This window comes from Staurois parvus, unplaced genomic scaffold (genome assembly GCF_062004578.1).
Source record: "Staurois parvus isolate SC_StPar_1 unplaced genomic scaffold, SC_StPar_1.0 ptg000668l, whole genome shotgun sequence".
NCBI lineage: Eukaryota > Metazoa > Chordata > Amphibia > Anura > Ranidae > Staurois > Staurois parvus.
The window spans coordinates 6365977-6385281 of NW_028318464.1; positions in this window are offsets into that span (position 1 = coordinate 6365977).

Sequence of the window (19305 nt, forward strand, 5' to 3'; positions counted from 1 at the left end):
CTGTATCGTGTCCATCCCTTGCATACAGTTGTATACGAATACTAATATCTTTCACTATGTACAGGTTGTATTCTGGAAACTGGTAGATTATTGTTCAGCATTATATTTTGTGTCCAGAGATACCAAACACAGGGTATCTCGGAGAGACCTGTCACTCAGGAGGTAGGAGACTGCTATCTCCCCTTCTGGATGCTATAGCTTAGTCGTGTATGATTTTGATTTGTTCCATTTGATATTCCCTATGTAAATATATACTTAACATGAATATGTTTTGGTCCTGCCTGATTTTATCAATTATGTGTAGATTTTTTAAATTTTGACTTAGGCAAGGGTCTCTGAAAGGTCTCTCAGCCCTGAATGGCTTTTAACATACCCATTAGTTCCGGGTAGACATTTTATGGCATGCTATATATTCCTAATGGATTTAATTGCCCTACAAACCATGGGTGAGACAACTGAAGGATTTTGTTATAGTTTTACAATGAGTCAATCCCAATCCCCTCAAGAAAGTGATACGCTGTAGAGGTTGATTGCTAGCAGACACTGCCATATCTCCAGTCTCAGTGCAAACAGCAGGTTCTTTGAAAACCCAGACTCTTGTTTACTCTAGCCACATGCCACTGAAGAGGCACCTTTAAAATTATAGCTATATTATGGAAGGGGGGTCACTGTGGCTATGCCTTTTCTCATGATAAAATGGCTGAGACATGAACAAAATGGATGATGCATACAGTTTTCATGTGCTCAATGCACACAACCATTACACAAGGGTTTACTTTGGTTACTCTTTTTTAGTTAGCATTAGGTGTTAACATGAACCCTAATACCAACTAAAGCGTAACCAAATTTGTTGTTTCCCTGCATTTGGTTTACGTTTGAAGCACACATGAAACACATGTCACTGCATTCCCACTGACTTCAATGGAGTAGTGTAGATCACAGTTCAAGGGCTGCCTTTGACCTGCATTGTATTTCTTGCAATGCAGCCTGTCCATAGTTTTTCACTATCCTGTCTGCCCCTGTGCATTACATCTCTATAGACTTCCATCCTTAGGACATATTTTCCAGCCTTGAGGCACAACCCCATAGAAGCCTAAAGGGTACTAATATGCTGGTGGGCCAGAACAGTGAATAATTAAACCATTAGATGTTAGCAAACAGAGGAACAGAAAACATCAGATTGAGGTACATATGCATCTCTGGAAGGGTTAGTGAGGTAGGTTAGTTCAGGGAAAGGGGGAACTTACTCTTTCTGCCCATGACCTCAAAGCCTTAGACAGCATGATTTTAAAGCAGCAAACTTTATTCCTTCAGTTATGACTCAATACTAAAAAGACAAGAGGCTGCTGATAGCCCAAGCATGTACAAACCATTATTACAGCATAAAACCCACTCATCCCTCTTCCTTGGCAGTTCCCAGAATGCACCTTGTGTTTTGTTAAAGACACACAATGGCTCTATGTCAATTTAATTAGGATCCTCTGTGTATTTGCACACAACGATAAAAAAGATTTTCAAGAAGCACAATATCCTGTATTAATAAACTGCATGCGTTCAAATCTACGGACTCCAGACTGGAGATAATATCATCATTACAAGGGCAAACATTAACAGAGACCTACTCAGACAAACCGCACACATATCATCTACCCAGAGCTAGAATAAAATATTTATACCCATTCATTCCTATTGTAAAGGGGGGAACTCTGGTTCACTGAACAAAACATCCTATTGTACTGTTCTTTCTTTCTATAATTCACTGTTTGGGGCTGAATAATCAAAGGCACACTGTAGGAGTGCAATGTTTCATGGGTAACGGGGGTCACTTTGCAGCTGGAACAACAGTGATCTAGTGACAATGACAAAAATGACCCTATCCTTGTAGAAAGGAAATGATTAGAGGCATGTCTAAAGGAAACCTATCATTAGGCAACCCTGTGTAAAGCAGCATTATCATACAGTCACTGGCAATATACAGTATATACTGGTAATACATCATTTCGGTTTGGCTAACAGGAGCTTCAGTACACCTTGGGAACGTCACTATGTACTTGCTGTATTCAGTGAGGCTATTTAACATAACCACTAAGCACTTACTATATCCAATGTGTCCATTTAACATAACCACAATAAAGTGTTTTTCTTTGGAAAAAAACAAGCATTCTTCATTCTATATGTTTCTAACAGTCAGGCACATACGAAGAAATGTAACAATTTAAAGTAGAACTATACCTTTCAATTAAAACATGAAAAAATATGTGTTACGGCATTTAGTTATAACTACATCTGTACTTATAGTTTTCTAATAGTCACCCAGCAAAGTGCCAAAAATACTGATTAATCCTGCCAGCGAATTCCCCTCAGTGAAGCTTCCTGTGATGGTGTGGCAGCAGTGCTACACTGCTTCTAAATTCAGAGTAGATTTTCCTTAACATTTGAAATTTATGGCTGTATGCCTCAGGGACAAATGTCCAGGAACACAGACTTCTTACATTCTGGGCATCATTCCTGGGCGTACACAGCCCTAAACATTCTTTCCACTTACTGCACTCTCCAGCCAACGCATTTTTTGGCCTCACATAGTTTTTAGCAGTGGGGCTAGACGGTACACCTGTGCATTATGCCTGCACAAAAAATGCCAGAATGATACATGAGTTTTAATGTATCAAAGATATTCCTTGCATAAAAGAATGGTTTTGGCTCAACATCTCAAACCCAAATAATTCAAGTGTCAAGGTGAAATATTATAATTTAGATATCGACAGAGATCATTGACTGCGCTGATGACCTTTATTAATTAAAAAGAAAAAACAGGACACGTTACACACATACATAAACCCCTTTAAAAGAATTTATGGGTTAAAGGTCATGTCCATGAATCTATTGGACCTAAAAACATCTACATGTAACTGTTTCTTTACTCAATATTCATGTTATATCAATTAGACCGAGAGCTTTCAGAATGGACAGACAGACATAGAGAGTAAGAAAAATGGAAAAAATGGCCACTCAATAAAATATACAGCTGCTAAATTGATGTTTCCCCTGCTCAGTTCATTGTTCAGATTCAGACTATATTCAAAATATGCTGAATCAATCATTAGAACTCAAAGCGTGGTACTGTGATGCAAACCAAAATAGGTACTGGTATATTTGACATTGGAGAACAACCGACTGGTAATTCCGCTAGATGATATTTGAGCCATTCTGGATGAATTTATATGGCTGTGAGATGTCCCAACCAAATAGGAGACAGGTGAATGAGGTCCAGAGGAAGAAAAATAATTGTAATGGCTCTCTATCAATGTATATCAGCCAAAATATATATAAACATGAACCTCCCTCACACAAGTAGCCACTTGGAGTGCTGTTTGCACCTCCTTAATTGGGAGCCACCAATGCAAATGTCAACAACAAATATATCTTCCATGTGTCTGTTGACGCCATCCTAAAGTGAGAATCACAGATGGTATAGCTGTGTAAGAATAGTGGCCATATTCCATTCCATTATTCAAAGAGTTGCCCCTTGTTTCAAAGTATAAGAGGAATATATACTTATCAGTCCGTAAAAAAGTGCATCATAGATCCTGGCAAGACAGATTACCCCACCTGACCAGTTTCGCCGGACCCCCAGGCTGCATCAGAGGCTTATCACCTTTTACCAGGTGCACAACAGGGCTAACAGCCCTGACATTTTTCAGGAAAAAAAGTGTGGACAACTCATAAGGGTCCACAGGGGTTCCCACTTTTATTGCATTAGTCACTCCTTCCTAACCTATGCCAGGGAGACCTGCAGGGAAGGGTCTTCACGTGCTGCTGACTCTCCAATATGCTCCACTATTGGGAGAATAAAAACTGTTCACAGGGTGGGTACTTACAAGGTATACATAGTTGAGGTGCAGGGGATCTTTTGCTTTACCCCTAAAGGGGAAGCTAACTGTCTCAGCTACTCACTCACATAATATGTATGCCTCCTCTCTCTCTTTCCACGCAAAGGACCTCTTAGGACACACAAAATTGGCTATCACTGGCACATGTTTCCCCAGGATGGCTGCTGGAAGCCAAGTGCAGAGGACATATTTGTCCTATTCTGGGCTCTCCCTGTAGTGTTGAACTATCAGGAAATAGGGACACTTGGGGACACCAAGTGGCAGGAGTGTGATCTACCCAGAAATGTTGCTAAGTAAATAACAAATGGTAACTAACACCCTGTTACCTGCAGAGTCCATGTTTGTGCAGCTTTCATAAATTGTTTTGCATTATTCTGCAGTGTGCTGTGTGCATGCTCTTTACCATTCTGACTCTGTTTTGCATTATTGATTTTAACTTTGCTGTCAAGATGGGGAGTGGTAAAGGGGCTGGTAAATATGTAATTTACAGGCCCTTCCTTGTCTTAATGAATAGAGTCAGTGATCTGCAGCATGTTTACTATGTTTTGTGAATGAACAGGAAGCTCTGCAGAGAGCTATTTTTGTCTATTCATTCTGTGCAGCTGAGGCTGCAGAGATGGAGCTTGAGTCCTCAATCTCCTTTCTCTATCTGACAGTTTAAACATTAGAGATTTGTTTAGACCCCTGCTATTTTGTCAAAGCCCTCCAGTGGGGCTACTAAAATTGTAAAAAAAAAATATATATAAAAAATAAAATTGTAAAATAATAAAACAGTAAAAAAATGTTTTAAAAACAAAATAAAAATTGGCAGAACTACCAGGGTCACAAAAGTTGCACTTGCCACTAAGCCCTGGCATTCCCCCACTGTGGGGGGGTTTTGAGATGACAGGAAGGGGGCCCACTGCGGAACATGTGAAAGGGCCCTTTATTGTTTCTTGCACCAAGGTTTTGAAGGTTCTAGTTATGCCTCTGGAAGCACTGGGCCAAACAGCAAGCAGCACCGCTGTCACATAGGGGACAGTTCACAGTGCGGAGCAAGCTCTGATTTGTGGAAACAGTAAATAGATCAAAAGGGACTTTCAAATGTGCACCTCATGAAGTCATTGAATCATTGCAAAAGAACATAAAAATAAAATCAATAGATATTTTCAATATAATCCATATTAAATAATCCTCCCCACATAAAAACATAAGGACCAATAGATATATCTCTAAAGAAAATACAAATTACTCCCCATGATCACAATCATGAGTAGTCTAAGTGTTTTAGGGGTGTTCAGTTTTCTCAGGACTTGGGATGTATTCTCATATAGGTATTTGCAATAATTTCAAAGTCAGTCCATCTATAACAATAATATATAATGTTAACTGTCCCATATATTGTGGTGAGGGAAGGAAAAAAAAGGGAAATAAACATCCATCTCAAACCCAAACCGATATATGCCCTTACCTAAAAACATATACACACCTACAACTCAGGGTCAACAAGAGGATAGAAATAATTATCCCCCCAATCACCCGACCTGTGGGGAGGCTTGAAAAATAAATCAGACCTGATACCATATAAGAAAAAGAAAACTAGCATCTCTAGATCGGAATAATCCCCAAAATGTAATAGATATATGTGAACCTCAAAAAGAAAGTTACATTCTCTTATAAGGGGTGTATCTCTTAGAGTCAAAAGTTGTAAAAACAAGCACCCCAAGTTTCAATAGGTGTCCAAGATGCCATGAATAGAGAAGACTCTTCCAAACTTCCATATGCCACTGTTAATTCAGTTGAAAAAAGTCCACAAATGTGACATCGGTATATGTCACTAAAAGCATATAGTAGGGGAGAAAGGAGAGAAATAAGACAGACAACTACCATTGGCATTGTACCCAAAAGGAGCATCCTAGACATTCCTGCACCTCCATTGATCAGCCAACTATGAGCTAAGTATGCTGCTTATATACTGTGTGTATATATATATATATATATATATATATATATATATATGACATGCTCCATCTATGACTTGAAGCTTAAACGCTTCTTTTGCTACTGCCAGCTAACCATAATCCTTGGAAGAATGAAGGAAAGGTGAAAATGTTCTTCCAGGGAGTGTGTGTGTGTGGGTGTGAGTGTGTGTGTGTGTATGTGTGGGGGGGGGGGTTAAATTGCACTTTTTGCTTTATCCTCCAAAGACAAGGCACATATTCACTTTAAATCTGATCACATATGTTGGTCATTGTTAGGTTCAGTTGTATGTGGAGGTATTTACTTTTTACTTTTTTAGATTTTTTTGTTTGATTTTATATAGATCACAATTGTTTTCCTTTGTTAACCGCATGCCGCCCAGCCACTGTACATATACGGCGGCACTCACAAGCAAAACCACGTTTTAAAACGTGTGTTTTGTAAACAAATAGGGGGTGCGCCGCCGCCCTAGTTGTCCCGCCGATCACCGCCGCAGATGTCAGTCGCCGGGTCATAGCTGCTCCTTAGCGGCTATCTCCCAGCGATCGGCGGCAATCAGTGACAGAGAGCACAGCTGCAGTAGCTGTGCTGTCTGTCACTTCCCTGTCAGCTCGAGGATGAGCTGATCGAGAAAGAACAGTTTCTCTTTCTCGATCAGCCTTGTCCCGCCCAGCACACAACCCCGCCCCCTAGTAAAACACTCCCCTCACTCCTATAACCCTTCCCTGCAAAATAAAGTTAACCCCTTCCTCCCCATTGCCATTAGTACAGTGTCAGTTTTTTTTTGCACTGATCACTGTATTAGTGTTTTTGGGGATGTCAGTGACCCCAAGTCAGTATCCCCCAATGACAAAATGTCCGCCGCAGTCCCGCAGTCCCGCCATAAGTCGCTGGTTGCTGCCATAAGTCCCTGATCGCCGCCATAATTCGCTGATCGACGCCATTATTAGTATAAAAGAAAAACTAAAAATCCCAGTATCTTTCCCGCCATTTGTAAACGCTATAACTTTCACGTAAACCAATTAATTTACACGTATTGGGTTTTTTTTTTAGCAAAGACATGTCACAGAATGCATTTTGGCAGAAATTTATGACTAAATTTTATTTTTGCATTTTTTTTTACTGGACATGTTTTATAGCAAAAAGTCCAAAATATTGTTTTTTTTTCCTCAAAATTGTCAGCCTTTTTTTTTATAGCACAAAAAATAAAAACCGCACAGGTGATCAAATACCACCGAAAGAAAGCTCAATTTGTGGGGGAAAAAATGTATGTAAATTTAATTTATGTACCATATTGCATGACCGCGCAATTGTCCGTTAAACTAGCGCAGCGCTGTATAGCAGAAAAATGGCGTAAATTGCAGTATTTATACCATAGTTTGTAGACGCTATAACTTCCACACAAAGCAATCAATATACACTTATTGGGATTTTTTTTACCAAAAACATGTAGCAGAATACATTTTGGCCTAAATTTATAACCAACTTTGAGTTTACTATATATTTTTTATAGCTGAAAGTAAAAAATATTGTTTTTCTTCAAAATGTTTGGCCTTTATTTGTTTATAGCGTGAAAAATAAAAAGCGCACAGGTAATCAAATTACATCAAAAGAAAGCTCTATTTGTGTGAAAAAAAGGACGCAAATTTTGTTTGGGTGCAGCATTGCATGACCGCGCAATTATCAGTTGAATTAGTGCAGCGCCGAGAAGCAAAAAGAGGCCTGGTCATTAAGGGGGGTAAATCCTCTGGAGCTCAAGTGGTTAAAGTTTTATGCAAAACTACTTGACCATAATTTTCAACAATATTAATAACTATTGAACATATTTCAATCTTGTCTGGATTTTTTTGCAGATGAAATCTGAATGTCTGAACAATGACAATAAAATATGTAGGCACAGTATTTAGGTTTTTTTTTTTTTTGCAGCTTCTGCATGATGAAGTTTTTTGACATGAGGATATTTGCTTGATGTTCCTAATTTCTTTCTGGGTAGCCAGTGACCCCTTGACAGTCTGTGTTTTTGGAAGAACAAAGTGCTATATAAGAGCTGCAGCTAGAACTGACAAAAACTAGAGCCAAACACAAATCTTTAAATACTGTCTGGAAAACATATTTGCTGCTATCACACATTCCAGCTGTCAGGAGTAAGTGAAGTCTAATCAGCCCACATATCTTCAGACAACATGTAAAAGATGGAGTAACAAGCTTATTTATGGTGAAAGAGGCAATCAGGCAGCCGGCACATAAAGAGGCTTCGAAAACACAGATGAATTCTCATTTTGCACACCGGTCACAGCTCTTCAGAAACGTTACCAGACAGATCAGAGCTCATTACAAACTGGCAAAGTGCTGCAAAGTTCCTGCAACATCCTATGACTGATTGTGAAGCTTGCGGCATTGGCTGTAAAGCAACAATACTAAGGATGGAGAGATGCTGTTAAAGAATTTATACATCTAAACTGTAAAGATTGTGTAACTGCAAAGTTGTATCAGAAAAACACTATCTGCAAACGTATGCCTCTAATTGGCTTATTTTAAAATGTCAATGCCAATTATTTTACAGGTGTAGGGCTTTAATTCCTTAACATCTGTATTTACAGAAATCAAATCACTACATCTGTCTTCAACTGACTACAGTGGAAACAAATGCAAAAAAGCATACTCAGCATCCATCTCCTTACTTTCACAGCCTAACAGCTAATTCCCAGCTGTAGCCACCCTTTTACTGTTGCTGAAATCGACACTTCTGGGAGTGTCAGAACTTTGTAGCACTTCTTGCTTATGTCCCCTTGTGCAAAGTCACTACTGTCTCTCCCTGCTCAAGCTTGCACTATGTCATGAAAAGCATATTTAGCCAGGATTATACCTCGTACAGAATAACCTGACAGATCTGTGGCTGCTGGGGCTACTGACATTAGAGACACAATAACAGCACTTAACTATGAATTTTCCAACTAAGGGATGGGAGCTCATTTCAAGGCCAGCAACTGCTTAAGCAGTTGAGGAAAATGTAAAAACTGTAGAGTCTTGAGTCTATGATCCTGAGATTATACTCAGATCTTAGGCCTAAGAAAAGAAGATGCTAAAACTGTGGGTATAGGATTATAACTTTTTTTTTAATGATTGAACTGGATTGACTTTTGTATTTTTTCAGCCAGACTAACTATGTAACTATGTAAAGCTATTAAAGCCCTAACCCATGCTGATCCTGAGTGAATGACAAAAGAGTTGGGGACATTGGTGTAATGCTAGATCCCTCAATGGCCTTTCACTACAGTTATACTCCTAGTGCAGCGTAAACTCTGCTTTTGCTCAATCTTCTGTCACTAATTTGTACTCACAGAAGGTTGATGTAACTTCCAAAAAGCAGAGTTTACGCTGCACTAGGAGTATAACTGTAGTGAAAGGCCATTGAGGGATCTAGCATTACACCAATGTCCCCAACTCTTTTGTCATTCACTCAGGATCAGCATGGGTTAGTGCTTTAATAGCTTTACAGAGTTACATAGTTAGTCTGGCTGAAAAAAGACAAATGTCAATCCAGTTCAATCATTAAAAAAAGTTATAATCCTATACCCACAGTTTTAGCATCTTCTTTTCTTAGGCCTAAAATCTGAGTATAATCTCAGGATCATAGACTCAAGGAAGTTACTTCAACCTTCTGTGAGTACAAATTAGTGACAGAAGATTGAGCATCCATTGATAGACTGCACACCTTAAAGAACTGAACCTTAGGATATTACATCCACCCCTTCTGTTCTTCAAGTTCTGCAATAAAGCTAATGTAAAAAAAAAACATCTAAATGGAAAGATCTAAATGTCAAGTTTATGCAGGAACAAATCAATAAACTTTTAACTCTCTGTACCTTAAATCCTCTGTTTGCAAATGCTCTCAAGAAGCAGGATATAAGATCATTTCCCAGTGGTATAGGACTCCCAAACTATTTCATAGCATGTACTTATTCCTCTTAGAAAGGTGTTGGCGCTGTCATGCTGCCTTCTTTTGTTTTTGTTTAAAACATACATTTTATTAAGATTTTCATGTCCACTTTTATATAGAAAAAGGTGAACATACACACACGTATTGCATGGTATCACACGGCATAGAGTATGCAAAATAAAATTGTGTTATATACTATAGCATCAGGAACATATGCATTAGACAAAAACAAGATAACAAGATAAATATATCTACATGGAAAATAACATTTTATAGCAGTCTGCAGGTATGAAAGTGCAATAAACGTTTTTCTGTTGGCACCTTACCTACCAATCATAAGATACAAGAAATCACATTTGTATGATATTATAGGAAAATGCATGAGGCTATGTCCTGAAAATTATTTACTGGAGCATATGAGATGGCTCATAATAAAAACACCCACACTGATAACCATTTTTGGACAACCCCTAGCCATACAGGGAAGGGATTTGTTAACTAAGTCAATCAAAAGTTGTAGTGTATGCAGTTTTGGATCTTTCTAATGTAGAATCAATGCGTTTTGGCATAAACAACTTAAGACAAAGTCATATTTTCTGATTAGTTCATATTTCTTCCCCAGAAAAGTCTTCTAGCACACACCTTTCAGGATTACATATATTTGGCAGGGACAACTTTTCAGAGCAAAATTCAGTCACTGAAAACCAAAAGGTTTTAATATGTGAACATGTCCAAATCACGAGAAATAGGTCTCTCATTTTCATATGATACACAAAAATGTGAGAGCTCTCCCTATTTTTTATCATCTGCATGGTGTATAATAGATTATGTGTAGGTGTCCCAGCTGGATCAATTTATTCTTGGCACAGATAACAGAAAGCAGTCACTTTCTAAGCATAGTCACACATTTTATCATCTATGGATGGGATATCCCTCTGCCATTGTCATTAGATTTTTTCTATTCTATACATATTGGGATGAAATCATATCTGGATATTAATTTGATGTGATCATTTTTGGCCAAAAGACATTCCTTCTGAGAAGTCTGTAGGTTCATCCATTTTAACCTAGAATGTGTGGCAGTAGCATGCCATAACTGTAAATAGACAAAATATAATTTGAGGATATTAAATTTCTCTTTCAGTTCTGTCATGCTGCTTTCTTTAGAACTGGTTCACAAATATGCAAATTGAATGCATTTTGAACCGCATACAATTCACGTGACATTTGAACCAAAATCCTTTTCTATGGAGCCAGTTCACATATGTGCAAGTTGGCTGCAGTGCGATTTAAAAAAGAGTCAGAGGAGAAGAATGTTGCTAGCACATCATGAATCTCCAATGTGGGTCCAAAGCTTTATTAAGCGATCACATAATTACAGCAAAAGCAACATTTTGGAGCCTTCCAAGACACCTTCATCAAACATGTGTCCTACAAGGCTCTAAAAGTTGCTCTTGATGTAACTATGTGATTGGTTAATAAAGCTCTGGACGTACATTTGGAGAGCTACGGTGTGCTGGTGACATTCTTCTTCTCTGACTGCTCTCGGTTCCAGCCGATGGTTGCTGCAGCACCTGCTTACACACACAGCCATCTCTAAATGCAGTAATGTGTGTGCTGGGATAGTGCATTATAGTAAAAAAGAGTCAGATATGATTTTCAGCCCAGTGCAGGTGTCAAATACTTTAACAATTCACATTGGAATCCCATCTGAACCGCTGAATGATACATGAACCCAAACTTAGGGTTCCAGTGAACCCTGCCTTATTGTTTCTACATCACAATTCCAGTGAGCAGGATGCAGTATGAGGGTAGGTAAAAACACTATTGGCTGGGCTGGAAATATTTGAGAGGTGTTTGAGAGGCTGTAATTAATTGCTGGATGACTTGCAAGATATAAGGAGCCTCAAAGGGACCAATCTTAATATTTTGTCTATGTAAGCCCAGCGACTTTTAAACTCTGCAGACATACTACAAAAGATAGAGACTGAAAACATGCTACAGGTGTGGCTGGGGGCATACATGCAATAAACAGTCAGAGACTGGGACATGTTACATTAGACTACCGAAGATGATGGTCATTACAGCCCCTTTACAAATCAATGCTCCCACATTGGATTTGCATCACTGCTTCTGATGACTGTCATCTGCCAATCAGAGCCAACACACTACACATGACATGACAAGAGGCAGAGAAATCAGCTTGGTATAGACAGGAGAATGGCACAGAAGGAAAGCAGAACTGAAAATATGAGCCCCAGCATATCAGGTAGCACCTAGCTAATTAGTATCTAACACTAATTAGTGTTAATGAGGAGGTGGAGACTTAGCTCCTTGCACAGATAGAAAGGACAGCAAGGGCTGTGATATTGACTGGAGTAATGGCACTGCTGGAACAGTTAAAGGCTATATAGTTAGAAATCTATTACAAAACAATTTTATGGTATGGTTCATAGAGGCCCCAAATAGAAATGATGCTCTGTTGGACCTGGTAATCTCAAACCATACTTAGCCAATTACTAATGTTCATATAAAAGAACACTTGGGTAGCAGTGACCTTAAAATGGTTTCTTTTAATGTAAGCTGTAAGCAACAAACACATACTGGAAAGATAAAAACACAACTTTAAGAGAGCAAATTTTCCAAGGATGACGGCTGCTCTCTAAGACTTAGACTGGGAGGGAATATTTGCACTGAAGAACACAGAACAGAAATAGGAATTCTTCAAAACCACTGTATGTGAACACACTGCAAAATATATTCCCATGGGCAATAAGTTTAAAAGGCTAAAAATAAAACCTATGTGGCTCATGCCAAAGTTAAAAAAGCTATGATTTATAACAAAAAAGCAGTTTAAAATATTTAAAAATGAAGGAACACTATCATCGTTTAAAGATTACAAAGAATATAACAGAATATGTAGAAAAGAAATCAGGGCTGCAAAAATTCAAAACAAATGACAGATTGCAAAAGAAAAAAAATTCTTCAAATATATTAATAGTAAAAAGAACAGGTCTGAGCATGCAGGTCCTTTACAAAATGATCTGGAGTCGGTGACTGGGAAAATTTATTAAATACCTTCTTCAGCTCTGTGTATACAAAGGAGCATGGACGAGCTGAAATCCATAATAAGGATAATACTGACATAGTCTCAAATGAACCATTATGGCTCAAAACTGATATGGTTCAGAAATATTTATATTTCAATGTTTTTATTAAGAAAATGCAATGAAAACAATCAACCATATGTTACTACATAGCGTAGACACATTACATGAAAACAGGAATCCACCTTCAAGTGACCAACATAAAGAGATCCATAATCAAATGAGCAAACAGGAAAATATTATGGTCTCAGGTCTAAGTCAAATAGTCACTAGAGGTTATGATAGACAATAATGGAAGATGGATTCTAGCCCAGCTTACAAATAAACAAAGATAAAATGAGCCCAAATAGCGACAAAACATCACATGTCATCAACATTACATAAGCACGTGATAAATGTAATAACAATTGTACAGTGGGGAGGGAAGGGAAAAGGGAGAGAGAGAAGAAGAAGGAAATGGGGAGGGAAGAAAAACCATTGCATAACAATCCTGAGGGTATGAATGGATCCAGAGCCATATAAGGACTCAAGGACCTCTGCATACAAGTTACGTAGTGTAAAAGAGAAAAAAAAAACCCAGAGAGAGTGACCAATGAAAAAAGGATAGAAGAAAGGAAAAATCCAAAAACAAACAAGAATGGAAATAAGGTATGGAAATAGGAGGGTCGACTCAAAACATTTAAGGCACTGTTATGTAGCGGATCCATGGATACCAGGTTCTGTCAAACTTCCCAATGTTATTATGGAGAATGCACATGTGTCTATCATTGACCATGATTCAGTATAATTTAGCCTTGCAAAAGTCAAGCGGGACCAACAACTGTTTCCTGGTCCAGAAATATTTAGACAGAATATAGGTGAATAAAGCACCTGGACCGGATGGCATACACTCATTGGTCCGTAAAGAATTGAGCTCTGTCATTTCAAAGCCATTGTTTCTAATTTTTGGGGACTCTTTAATGACTGGCATAGTACCACTGGATTGGAGTAAGGCCAATGTGGTGCCTATATTTAGAAAGGAGTCAAAGTCTTTACCAAGAAACTATAAACTTGTTAGTTTAACTTCTATAGTCAGGAAAATACTGGATGAGTTCTTGTAGGAGAAAAATATTTTAAGCAATAGGCAGCTTTGGATTCATGAAAGACAGAAGTTGTCAAACAAATCTGATTTCTTTTTATGAGGATGTAAGCAAAACCCTTAAACAAAGAAGTGGCTGTGGACGTAGTATGCTTAGATTTTGCAAAAGTGTTTGACACAGTTTCCCACAGACAGCTAATGTAAGGTAAAGTCTACAGGATTAGAAAATTCAGTTTGTAAATGTATAGAAAACTGTCTAAAAGCCCGTATTCAGAGAGTAGTGGTTAATGATTCATATTCTGAATGGTCTAGGGTTATTAGTAGTGTACCCCAAGGTTCAGTGTTTAGACCTTTACTTTTTAGGATATTTATAAATGATATAGGGTCTGGGATTAAAAGTACTATTTCAGTGTTTGCAGATAACACCAAGTTATGCAGTGGAATTACGTCCTTACAGGTTGTCTCCAACTTACAAGCTGACCTCATTCCACTTTTTAACCTCTTCCCAGCCACCCATAGACTATAGACTCTTCAGGAAAGGCTGTCCACAAGGTTTAGGAGTGTTTCTATGGGAATGTTTGACCATTGTTCCAGAAGTGCATTTGTGAAGTCAGGCACTGATGTCAGACGAGAAGGCCTGGCTCACAGTCTCCGCTCTAATTCATCCCAAAGGTGTTCTATTGGGTTGAGGTCAGGACTACACCCCAAACTCGCTCATCCATGTCTTTATGGACCTTACTTTGTGCACTGGTGAGCAGTCATGTTGGAACAGGAAGAGGCCATCCCCAACCTGTTCCCACAAAATTGGGAGCATGAAATTGTCCAAAATGTCTTGGTATGCTGACGCCTTAACCTCCCTGGCGGTATTCCCGAGTGTAGCTCGGGGTAACATTTCAGTACCAAAAGCAGTAACCCCGAGCTACACTCGGGAATACCATGCGGCGCTGCTCCGGCATGTGTTCTTCACTTACCTTACCCTGCGCTCCCACGATGTGTCCCCTGCAGCGTCCCCGGCCATCTCCTCCGGCCGATGCCGGCATCCGGCTTCTGTGTCCTGTCCCTGTGACGTCGGGACGTACGGGCGCCGCTGCCGCCGCCGGTGGCGGGAAATTTAAAAATTTAAAAAAATGTCATTTTTTTTTTTTTTCATTTTACACAGTAAAACATTGCTGTTTCAACCTATTTCACATACATATTGTCCCTAGTGCTTTGTCCTGCGCCCTGCCTGCATTTTGTCTGTTCTTTCTGCCTGGAAACTGAGAAATGTCCATGGCGTCCAAAAAGTGTCCCTTTAGGTCAAAAGCGGTTTAGATCAGCTAGAGAACAGCGATAGTAAATCAGAACCACTTACAGAATTGAGTGATAATGATTCGTGGGGGAAATTCGTCATCAGAAACTGAAAACGATTTTGCGACTGAGCTCAGCAATGTGCGAACTTGGCGCTCTATTTCACATTTCAGTGTTTTTGGTTTGATTATATTATTGAATTAAATTTTTATTATTTTTATATTATTTTTATGATTATTTATTAAATTATAATTTATGATTTTGTGTTTCAATTTTTATCATACCCGGGATGTTTACTAGACTCTTGTTCGGACAGATTTCAGTGAGTTTTTCCTAAAAATTACAGCCTACAATAAAAAAAATACATATTTCCATGCAAAAAAATGGTACCGCTTTCAGCACCAAAAATCTGAAATAATCATACCGCCAGGGAGGTTAAAAGTTCCCTTCCCTGGAACTAAGGGGCCAAGCCCAACCTCTGAAAATCAACCCCACATCATAATCCCTCCTTCACTAAACTTTACACTTGGCACAATGCAATCAGGCAAGTACCGTTCTCCTGGCAACCACCAAACCCAGACACGTCCATTGGATTCCTCACTCCAGAGAACATGTCTCCACTGCTCTAGAGTCCAGTGGCGGAGTGCTTTACACCACTGCATCCAACGCTTTGCAGTGCACTTGGTGATGTAAGGCTTGGATGCAGCTGCTCGTCCATAGAAACCCATTCCATGAAGCTCTCTACACACTGTTGTGATAATCTGAAGGTCACATAAAGTTTGGAGATCTTTGGCTATTAACTCTGCAGACAGTTGGCAATTTCTGTGCACTGTGCGCTTCAGCATTCGCTGACCCTGCTCTTTCATTTTACGTGGCCTATCATTTCCTAGCTGAGTTGCTGTTGTTCCCAGTTGCTTCCACCTTGTTATAATACCACTAACAGTTGACCGTGGAATATTTAGTAGCAAGGAAATTTCCCGGATGGACTTATTGCACAGGTGGCAACCTATCGCGGTACCACGCTTGAATTCACTGAGCTCCTGAGAGCAATCCATTCTTTCACAACTGTTTGTAGAAGCAGTCTGCATACCTAGGTGCTTGATTTTATACATCTGTGGCCATGGAGGTGATTGGAACACCTGAATCCAATGATTTAGGGGGGTTTCCCAATACTTTTGACAATATAGTGTACTGTATATCCCATAGTTTGTAGACTCTATAGCTTTCACACAGACTAAATAATATACACTGTTTTGGGTTATTTTTACTCTAGAAATATAGCAGAATACATTTTTGCCTACATTTATGACATATATTAAGACACATTATATATTTACAAAATGTATTAACAAAAAATAAGCAACAAATATTTAAAAAAAATGTTCAGTCTTTTTATTTATATAACAAACCCCCCAGTGATGATAAAATACAACCAAAAGAAAGTTCTATCTGTCTGAAAAAAAATGATATAATGGGTATAGTATTTAATGTTGATAAATGTAAGGTAGGGGGCAAAACACGCATGCAGCATGTTAGTCGAACAGCTGGGGGAATCAATGGTGGAGAAGAATCTGGGTATTCTGGTAAATCATAGACTTAATAATACATGCAATGCCAAGCTGTAGCTTTCAAAATATACAAAATCCTTTCTTGTATTAAGAGAGGTAAAGACTCCAGAGAGATATATCATTTTTCAAATCATTAGTAACACCTCATCTGGAATATGCAGTTCAGTTTTGGGCACTAGTTCACATAAAGGATATTGGGGATCTGTAGACAAGGGCAATCAAACTGATAAGAGGCAAGGAGGAGCTCAGCTATGAGGAAAGATTAGCTGAACTGAATCTATTCTCTCTTGAGAAGAGGAAACTAACAGTGATATGATCAACATGTATAAATACATAGGTGGTCCATATAGTGAACTTGGTGTAGAGTTTTTCACTTTAAAGCGGAGTTACACCCAAAAGTGGAAGATCCGCTTTTATGCCTCCCCCTTCTCCGCTGCCACATTTGGCATCTTTTGGGGGGGAGTGGGTATCTGGTTTTGACAGGTACATGCTCCCACTTCCTGCTCAGTTCGCCGCAGTGAACTAAGCCAGAAGTTTGGCACCCCCTGCAGCCCTCTATGAAATTTCCAAGGTCCCAGAGGACTGCGGCCCCTTCACAAAGAATTGTGCACATGAGCAGTAGGAAACCGGTGGTGAAGCTACAAGGCTTCACTGCCGGTTTCCCTTAGTCAAGATGGCAGCGCCAGCACCCGACAACCGATTGAAGAGTTTGAGGTGAGGACATCGCTGTATGCATTGACAAATAAATGCCCTACTAATAAAAGTCAGCAACTTCTGGGTGGTGAAGGGGGCTGGCTGGAACTCCACTTTAAGGTCATCACAGAGGACAAGGGGGCACTCTTTATGCCTGGAGGAAAAATGATTTAACCTGCAAGTAGAGAAAGGCTTCTTCACAGTAAGAGCTGTGAAAATGTGGAAAAGACTCCCCTAAGAACTGATCTTGGCCAGCTCAGTAGATTGTTTGAAAAAAGGCCTGGATTATTTTCTAGATACACTTAATATAACTGGATACTAATATGTATAGGTAAAGTTGATTTAGGGAATATCTGATTGCCTCCTGGGAGATTAGGAAGGACTTTTTCTCCCACTGGAGCAAACTGGATCAAGCTGTATTGTTGTTTTTTTTTTTTGCCTTCCTCTGGATCATCTTTTGGTATATAATATGTGTATATAAAATTGCATAATTTTTCTTTTCGTTTTATTGGTTGAACTGGATGGACTTGTGTCTTTTTTCAACCAGACTTTATTCTGACTTTATTCTGTCAAAGCAGCTTTAGGATCTTTGAAGGCCATTACACTCTTACTGCAGGAACCTGTCTCAAATATGAAGTTCTTTAGTTAGTGCGATCATGGTACAATGAAATGTTACTTGCACTTTGATTGTATCAGTAAGTAACATATTTTATATGCACTGCAATAATTGACTGTTATAACCTTTACAATTTCAAATAAAGTGGGGTATAATTTTTGGGGAAGATTTTGTATTATGGGTTTGGTGACATGTAGGTAAGGTAAGACACTATCTGCTATAGTCTTCAGGACCCAGTCTAACAAACTAGTGGATTGTCATGGATGAATCTGCTTGAATTTGATTCATCAAGAGCTTGGGGGGTTGAAACCTATTGTTAAAGTATGGCCATTTTTAGTGCTAATAGGCAAATTGCTACTAAAAAAAAAGGCATGGGAAGTTGGGCACTGTCAAGGGGGCATGTTCCATTGTAAATTCATTTTAATACTCCACAATGGGGAGCGGGTATTTTCATGAAAATTTGAAGTCAACATTGAAAAAAAATAAACCATTTAAATAACACGCTTAGGGGATTCCTTAAAGCTGCATTTGGCATTGTGCAGCAGTACAATTTTCATGGACAGTCTTAGTGACAACATACACTGGCAGGACGTATTTGGCTGTGGAAGTAACTTTTTCTTTCTTTTACAATTAGTTTGGCTTGCATACGGTGAAAGCACCCCAGGTTGCTTTAGCAGTGACATATGCTTTTCCATCAAACAATATTGGATCTGCTTTGATTGGCAGCTAGAAATAGCTTAGCAGTTTGCTGTGGTAGTTTCTCTCCTCACTAATTCAAAACTGCAGCTGGAGAATTTCCATCAAGCTCTTGTTAATAATTAAGAGACCACAGATGACACAGCAGTGTCAAATTAGCCAACAGCAAGATATTTTTTAAATAACAAGGCTAGGCCCGGGTTTACTTAAGACAAAAAGCACAGGTTGGGGTTTACTACAAGAATTAATAAACTGCAGAGGATACAGCAATGTACAATTTCCCAGAAAACAGAACAGCTTTAATCAAGGATAATGGGCCTAACTAGTGTATGCCTAACTTTTATTTTATCTATGAGGACAGAGGGTATGCAGTGAATGTGGGGGATATAATATAAGGTGGTTTGGGTGCATAATTTTCTTGCACTTCATTTTTTTTTCTTTCAATAGACACAGCGGAACGCATATTAATTT